General features: G+C 42.6%; 1 pseudogene; it reads left to right on the top strand.

The window, feature by feature from the left end:
* Positions 1,034 to 7,833, top strand: LOC109352968 (annotated as a pseudogene).

The raw sequence follows: 8,761 nt of genomic DNA on the forward strand, positions 1-8,761 counted from the left end.
TGCTGCATCTGGAGAATATTGAGCATTTTATGTTTTTCTTCTCCTTTGTTAAAAATAAAAAGAAAGAGAGAATCATAAAGGAAAATTGTAGTCCTACTATGAATATGAATAAAAAATTTCTCCTTTTCTCAGAGTTTATCCAAGTTGTTATCTATACAAGTATCATAAGGGCTCATCATCTTATCTAATATGCAAGTAAAAAATTCGTGACAGAGTAAAAACATCTTGTAATTAGACACAATCTTGGTCTGAAGCCTAGAGTTTCTTCTAACGATTGGTATCAAATGTAAACGGTCTTGCGGACTACGCTCCCAAGATTACCAAATACATGACAAGATGTTTAATGATAGTGATCCACAATGAGAGAATAAGCCTAGATGTAAGCAAGGTCCGAAGCCTAGAGCTTCCTCTGAGTATTGTTATCAACACAAGAGAAACTATTGGGGTGCGCCTCGTAGTCAGCAAATGCCGGTCAAGATGTCTTACTATACCAAGCCTCTCGAAGACAAAGAAATCATTTTGCTTTCATTTTTATCATTTATTTTTCAAATTTTTATTTTTCAAAAATTTATTTTTCAAATTTTTATTTTTCCAATAACTCAGGTTCTGTAATCATTGCACACCAACATCCTTACAATACCCGATCAAAAACAAAGACCATGGCCGACCAGGAAGCTACTACTGGAGGGAATCCCGAGGTGATTGAGCTGAAAGAGCAAATAGCACTGATGATGAGAATGATGGTAGCCATGCAGCAAGAAATGGCATCTGGGAATTCTTCTGTAGCAGATAAGCGGGCCCAATCCGCACGTAATGCCAATGAAGGGGGGCACAACCAACAGTCTGCCTCTAAGCATTAGGGTGCATCACAAGGACATACCTCGTCAAACAAAGAGAACTCACAACACACCAACCAACATGACTCGGATGACGATCCTAACTACCACGCTCCCAAGAATGATAAAAGCACTGCAGGACATCAAGCTAGTAAAGACACAAACGCGATGATAAAGGGAAGGGGAAGGAGGATGAAATGTGGGACGTCATTAATGAAAGGCTTAAAGCTGTGGAAGGGGCTAACTGTCCCGATTTAAAGAACGCTTTTGAAATGTGTCTGGTCCCAGATGTCGTTCTTCCTCCTAAGTTCAAGGTTCTCGAATTCGAAAAGTATGACGGGACTACATGCCCGAAAAGCCATCTTCATATGTACGCCCGGAAAATGTCAGCGTACCATAATGATGATAAGCTGCTGATTCATTGCTTTCAAGATAGCCTTGTGGGGATCGCCACTTTGTGGTACATCCGCCTCGAAAGCAAGCACATTAAGACCTTCCTGGATCTTTCCAATGCCTTCATAAGGCAGTACAAATTCAATGAGGACTCTGCGCCGGACCGCAACAAGCTTCAAAGCATGTCGAAACCGGCAAGTGAATCATTCAGGGAATATGCACAGAGATGGAGAGGAGTGGCCTCACAAGTCTTACCCCGTCTGGAGGAAGAAGAGCAGATCACTATCTTCATCAATACTCTCCCTAACCCTTTCTTCGACAAGATGATTGGGAATAATACATGTGATTTCAATTCATTGATTAGAGTAGGAGACAGAATTGAGCAAAACATGAAAACTGGAAAGATTGCCGCCGAACAAACCGGAGAGCCCAAAAGGCCCAACTACATGAAAAAAAGAAACTGAAGCCCACTACATAGCCGGAGAACCCCAAAAGATGTCAAACAAGATAAACAACAATCCCTGTTCATATACACACCGCCCTCAACACAACCAAACACCATACCAACCGAGCTCGCAAAACACATACCAGATCCCATACCAACCAATAGCCTACATTAACCACAACCGCCCACCACTTCAACAAAACACAACCTTTCAATACAACCAACCACAACCAAACCTCTATCAACCCCGACCACCTAGGCCCAACTATCAACCAAATAACCAAGCCCAAAACCATCATCCACCCGCGCAATACCAAACTCAGGAAAGAAGGACTTTCGACCCTATCCCTATGACCTATGCCGAACTATTCGCCACCTTACAAACAGAGCGCATCCTAGCACCCATTCTAGGAAGAGTCCCAAATACTATGGCCGCATGGTACAACCCCAATGTCAATTGTGCTTACCATTCGGGAGTAGTGGGGCATTCAATCGAAACTTGTAAGGCATTAAAACACAGAGTGCAGGATCTTATCGATTCCGGATGATTGAAATTCAAAGACGATGTTCCCACCATCACAAACAACCCTTTGCCCAATCATGGGAACCAGGGGGTGAATGTCTTAGAGTGGGATGAGGCAGACACTATTATTGACAGGGTGGAAGACATAAAGACACCCCTAAAGATCATATTTTTGGAGATGTGCAAAAGAGGTCTGGTGAAGTGTACGCAAGATGGTCAACATGAAGGTGACGTTTGCATGCTACATGGGACTACATACCATAACATAGAAGAATGTTCCAAGTTCAGGTCATTGATACAAGAATTATTGGACTCCCAGTTGTTGAGGATCGGGAGGCGAAATGAATGTTCTGACATATGTGTCATTGAAAAAGACGAGGAAAGTCCGAGTCCGGTCATTATAAGGTAGTTTGTACCAGTATTCAACATACCTACTAGCACACCATCATATGCAGCTCCGCCCCGATGGGCGCCTCATTTGAGAAATATGGGACATGAGATAGCAAGACAACCGAGCCCATTCCCATATCAATCAGACAGAGCCGTCCCTTGGAAGTATCGAGAGGAAGCCGGAAAAATGCCAGTTCCAACAAATGAAGTTGTCCACTTGGCCGGGGTGGGAAATATGACAAGGAGCGGAAGGGTTTATAGCCCCGTTGAGATAGCCAGTAAAGTCATCAATGCGTCTAAAGGCAAAGAAAAAGTTGATAAGCCAGTAGATACCAGTTCTGGAGCGGCCCGGGTTGAGATCCCTCCATTTGATGTTGAAAGAGAAGTCACAGATGATGAAGCTTGTGAGTTCTTATGATTCATCGGGCAAAGCGAGTATCAAATAGTTGACCAGTTGAGTCGCACTCCAGCCAAGGTATCATTGTTGTCTTTACTGATGAATTCAGAAGCTCACAGAAAGGTCCTACTGAAAGTGCTGAACCAGGCCCATGTCGACCATGATATAAGTACTAGCAAATTAGATGGTATCGTCAATAATATCATGGTCGATAACTTTATCTCCTTCAGCAATGAGGAAATACCGAGTGAAGGAACAGGGCACACCCGTCCTCTCCACATCTCCATCATGTACACAGATTTTGTAATAGGAAGGGTGTTGATAGACAATGGTGCATCGCTCAATGTGATAACCAAGAGAACATCGTCTAAATTACGAGTGGACGAGTCAGCCATAAAACCAAGTTCAACAGTTGTTCGAGCCTTCGATGGAGCCCGAAGGGATGTGCTGGGAGAAATCGAGCTACCTGTGAAGATTGGGCCGTGTACTTTCCAGATCCTATTTCAGTTCATGGATATCAATCCGTCGTTCAGCTGTCTATTGGGAAGGCCATGGATCCATTTCATCGACGCTATACCTTCCTCATTGCATCAAAAGGTGAAGTTTATCGCGGGGGGCAAGTTGATAACCATCATGGGTGAAGAAGACATTCTGGTGTCTCAGCTTAGTGATACCCCATACATAGAAGCTGACACTGAAGCTTTAGAGTCTTCTTTCCGGGCGTTAGAGATTGCAAGTGCTTCTTCCAATAGGAGAGGACATCCTAAACTCAATCTGCCACCCTCTAATGTCTCCATTAACATGGCGAGGGTCATGCTAAAGAAAGGATTCCAGCCAGGAAAAGGTTTAGGGAGATATGGTCAGGGAATTGAAAACACCACAACCCTCCCAATTAATAATGGTCGATATGGATTGGGCTATAAACCCAGCAAAGCTGATGAGGACCGACTGGCAGAGGAAAAGAAGAGGAGTACTACTCGTGCGGGGCGTTACAGAAATGATAGCAGAAGGATTCCCATCCCCCACATCAGTCAGAGTTTTGTGAGTGCAGGCTTCCCAGAACAGAAACTGATTGCAATGATGAGTGAAGACCAGCCAGATGATGATTTCAGTCAGGTGTACTAGTGCCCTCCAGGCATGATCTTGGACAATTGGACCATAAAGGATGTTGCTAGCTGTATTTATGGGCCAATGTAATTAAAAATGTTTTAACATTTATAAACTTTTTTGGTCACCATTTGCCTAGCCCTGGGCATTTGGATCTCGTGTTAATAAGGGCATGTTTTTACTTTCATCAGTGTGATTTCTAATAAAACAAACCATCGCATTTCATTCCATTTCTTGAACAATTTTATATTGCACTTTCTGCCTAAACAAATCAATAAATTAACCTGATATAAACCAATAAACCATAATGCAGATCTGACATCGAATCTATATCTAATGCCATCATTAACAATCACTTGCCAAATTTTGATCACCCGATAAATCAAGCAGAGGGATGTGACAGTGACGAAGGCTGCGAAGCGTCACCGGAATTGCGGAGATTAGTCAAACAAGAAGGCCAAGAAATTCAGCCTCATGGGGAACCCGTCGAGTTGGTGAATCTAGGTTCAGAGGAAGAAAAGAAGGAGGTTCGGATAGGCACAATCATGGATAGCACTGAGCAAGAAAAACTCATTGCGCTTCTACATGAATACAAGGATGTATTCGCTTGGTCATATGAGGAGATGCCAGGTCTAGATCGGAATTTAGTGGAACACAAACTACCGCTACAAGAAGACTCTAAACCGGTAAAACAAAAACTACGAAGGATGAGGCCAGACATATCCTTAAGAGTCAAAGAGGAAGTGGAAAAATGGTTGGAAGCCAAATTCGTGACAGTCTCTACATACCCCAAATGGGTGGCCAACATAGTTGCAGTGCCAAAGAAAGGAGGGAAACTCCGGATATGTGTTGACTATAGAGACCTTAATCGGGCAAGTCCAAAGGATGACTTCCCTGTGCCACACCTCGATGTTCTAGTCGATAGTACAGCCGATCATGCTTTATTCTCATTCATGGACGGATACTCCGGGTACCACCAGATTAAGATGGCTCCGGAAGATATAGATAAAACAACCTTCATTACCCCATGGGGTACCTTCCGCTATCTCGTGATGCCATTCGGGTTAAAAAATGCTATGGCCACCTATCAAAGGGCCATGATTGCCATTTTTCATGATATGATGCACAAGGAGATCGAGGTCTATGTCGACGATATCATTTGCAAATCCAAATCGGAAGAGGAGCATGTCCCCAATCTGCGAAAGCTCTTTGAGAGGTTACGAAAGTATCAGCTCAAATTGAACCCAGCTAAATGCAGCTTCGGAGTGAAATCTGGCAAAGTCTTGGGCTTCATTGTTAGTCAGAAAGGCATAGAGGTTGATCCTGAAAAAATCAGAGCCATCGCCGAGATGCTAGCCCCTAAGACAGAGAAAGAAGTTAGAGGATTCTTGGGTCGTCTGAACTACATCTCCCGGTTTATCTCTCAACTAACTGCAATTTGTGAACCCATATTCAAGTTATTAAGGAAGAATCAAGCGGTGACATGGAATGAAGACTGCCAAACAACTTTCGAAAAAATCAAGCAATACTTGGACAGAACCTCCGATATTGATGCCTCCAGTCCCAGGTCGACCCCTAATCCTGTATCTAACAGTGCTGGATGAGTCCATGGGTTGTATTCTAGGACAACATGATTACTTAGGGAAGAAAGAGCAGATCATTTATTACCTGAGCAAGAAATTCACTGATTGTGAGAAGAGGTATTCTCTGCTGGAACGCACTTGTTGTGCCTTGGCAAGGGATCGTAATACATGTTGAGCCACACTACTTGGTTGGTATCTAAAATGGATCCAATTAAATACATATTTGAGAAGCCTATTATGACGGGGAGAATTGCCAGATGGCAGGTGCTTCTATCCGAGTATGATATCGTGTATGTCACCCAGAAGGCAATAAAAGGAAGTGTCCTCGCCGATTACCTTGCCAGCCAACCGGTAGACAAAGGGGATTTGATTAATGAGGAATTCCCTGATGAAGGGATTATGATGATATCTCTAGGCATGGAAACAGAAGGAGATAGATGGACTCTTGTGTTTGACGGGGCTTCCAATATACTCGGACACGGAATAGGGGCAGTATTGATCTCCCCGGAGAATAAATTCATCCCGATTACTGCTCGACTATGCTTTGACTGCACCAACAACATCACGGAGTATGAGGCATGTGTCTTGGGTTTGGAGGCGGCCTTGGAGTCAAGAATTAAATCCATAGAAGTATTCGGAGACTCTGCTCTAGTGATTCATCAAGTAAAAGGGGAATGGGAGACCAGAGATTCTAAGTTGATACCATATAGAGATCATATCCAAAAGTTGATCGATCGATTCGAGGAAATAGACTTTTACCATATCCCAAGGGAAGATAATCGGTTGGCTGATGCTTTGGCAACTTTGTCCTCCATGTTCCAGATAGGTGAAAAGGAAATGCTAGTTATCAGAATAGCAAGCAAAGATCAGCCTGCATACTGCTATGAGTAAAGAGTATCATGACATAATGACATACCTCAAGAGCAAAGAGTATCCTTCCGAGGCCACGGAAAATGATAAAAGGACTCTACGAAGGTTAGTTATGGGCTTCTTTCTAAACGAAAACGTGTTGTACAAAAGAAACCATGACATGATGCTACTGAGGTGTGTGGAAGCCAAGGAAGCAGAGAAGATCATCCAGGAAATACATGAAGGAATGTTTGGGACCCATACGAATGGGCACTCAATGGCTCGGAAAATCCTGAGAACAGGCTATTTCTGGTTAACAATGGAAAGTGATTGTTGCGATCATGTACGAAAAAGTCACAAATGCCAGATTTATGCTGATAATATTAATGCATCTCCCAGCCTGCTAAATGTTATGTCTTCCCCATGGTCGTTTTCTATGTGGGGTATGGACGTTATCAGTCCGATCGAACCAAAGGCTTCCAACGGTCACCGCTTCATCTTGGTTGCAATCGACTATTTCACCAAGTGGGTCGAGGCGAACTCATACGCAAGCGTAACTCGTAACGTGGTACTCAAGTTTATAAAAAAGGAGTTGATTTGCCGCTATGGTTTGCCTCAGAAAATTATCACAGATAATGCTACCAATCTCAACAACAAGATGATGACGGAGATGTGTGAGGAATTCAAAATCAAACATCACACTTCTTCGCCTTACAGACCTAAGATGAACGGGGCAGTGGAGGCAGCAAATAAAAATATAAAGAAGATAGTCCAGAAAATGATGGTGACCTACAGAGATTGGCATGATATATTACCATATGCACTTCATGGTTATCGGACTTCTGTCCGCACATCAACTGGGGCAACACCCTACTCGCTGGTTTATGGGGTGGAAGCAGTGCTGCCGATAGAAGTCGAAATCCCGTCACTAGGAGTGCTCGCTGAAGCTGAATTAGAAGAGGCAGAATGGGTCCAAGCTCGACATGGTCAGTTGAATCTTATTGAAGGGAAGAGGTTGGCAGCCATATGTCATGGTCAATTATACCAGAGGAGGATCATGAGGGCACATGCTAAGAAGGTACGCCCTCGAGCATTCCGGGAAGGTGACTAGTACTGAAGAAGATTTTACCTATTCAGAAGGATCACCGGGGAAAATGGACACCCAATTACGAAGGCCCGTAAGTGGTAATGAAAGCGTTCTCAGGGGGAGCTCTCATTCTGACCAACATGGACGGAGAAGACCTTCGTCTCTCCGTAAACTCTGATGCAGTGAAGAAGTACTATGCTTGAGGCGACTTCCTAAAAAAAAAGATGAAAAAAAAGAAAAAAACAAAAAAGAAGGAGAAAAAGAAACTCAATTTCTTAGGAATATTAATGTAATGAACACGATCGTTATTTATAAAATTGCATACATGTTTTAAGCGAAAATGGAGAATGATGTAGACAAATTCCCTAAAGGTGTGAATTCTCGAATAAATGTTTCCGATGACACAAGGCTTCTTTGTAACTCCTAAACACTTATGAAGATATCCCTAGTCACCCTATTTTAGCCCAGACTTTATGAAGAATGATCAAAATAAAAACCCTAAAAAGACATTAATAACCGGGGAAGGGTAGTTTTTCCAATATTTCCTATAATTCAAAAGAACAATGCTTCAAATCAAGTAGTGAGAATCTAGAAATCTCAAAGTAGAAGAAAAATGAGAAAGGTCCGCTAAGATACTCAAGAGATCTTAGGCAAAAATTAGGACAAAAACACATCAGATCCTCACTTGTCAATACTAAAACGAAGCAATAAAATCACGAGAGGAATCATTGGAAATAGGATATCGGAGAAAAGGAGATGTAGTGGGAAGGGAAACACAATTTGAGCCTTAATATCCATTTTTTTGTAAGCCATTTAACCAGGCCACGATTCAAGCCCAAAAAGTCCTTGTTGAGGAATAATTTGTTTGGAACCATGCTAGGGTAAAAAGCAAACTGACTCCAGAAGGAAACGTTTTAAGTGCACTCATATTTTGTAAACCAAAACTCGCACAAAGTGATAATTACGTTAATATTTCTAAAAAATAAAAAGAAAAAGAACATCCTGGTAGGTCGAAAACCTGAAAGGGCGGCCTAGGCAAAAGTTAGGGATTATCATTAAAGAAAGTCGTTCTCAATCGGAAGAATGATCACTCAGGAAGACATCAAAGTAAGATACTGGGGGCAGGTTCATTGGATGAGTAGTCTCACCCA

This window comes from Lupinus angustifolius, chromosome LG07, assembly GCF_001865875.1.
Source record: "Lupinus angustifolius cultivar Tanjil chromosome LG07, LupAngTanjil_v1.0, whole genome shotgun sequence".
Taxonomy (NCBI): domain Eukaryota; kingdom Viridiplantae; phylum Streptophyta; class Magnoliopsida; order Fabales; family Fabaceae; genus Lupinus; species Lupinus angustifolius.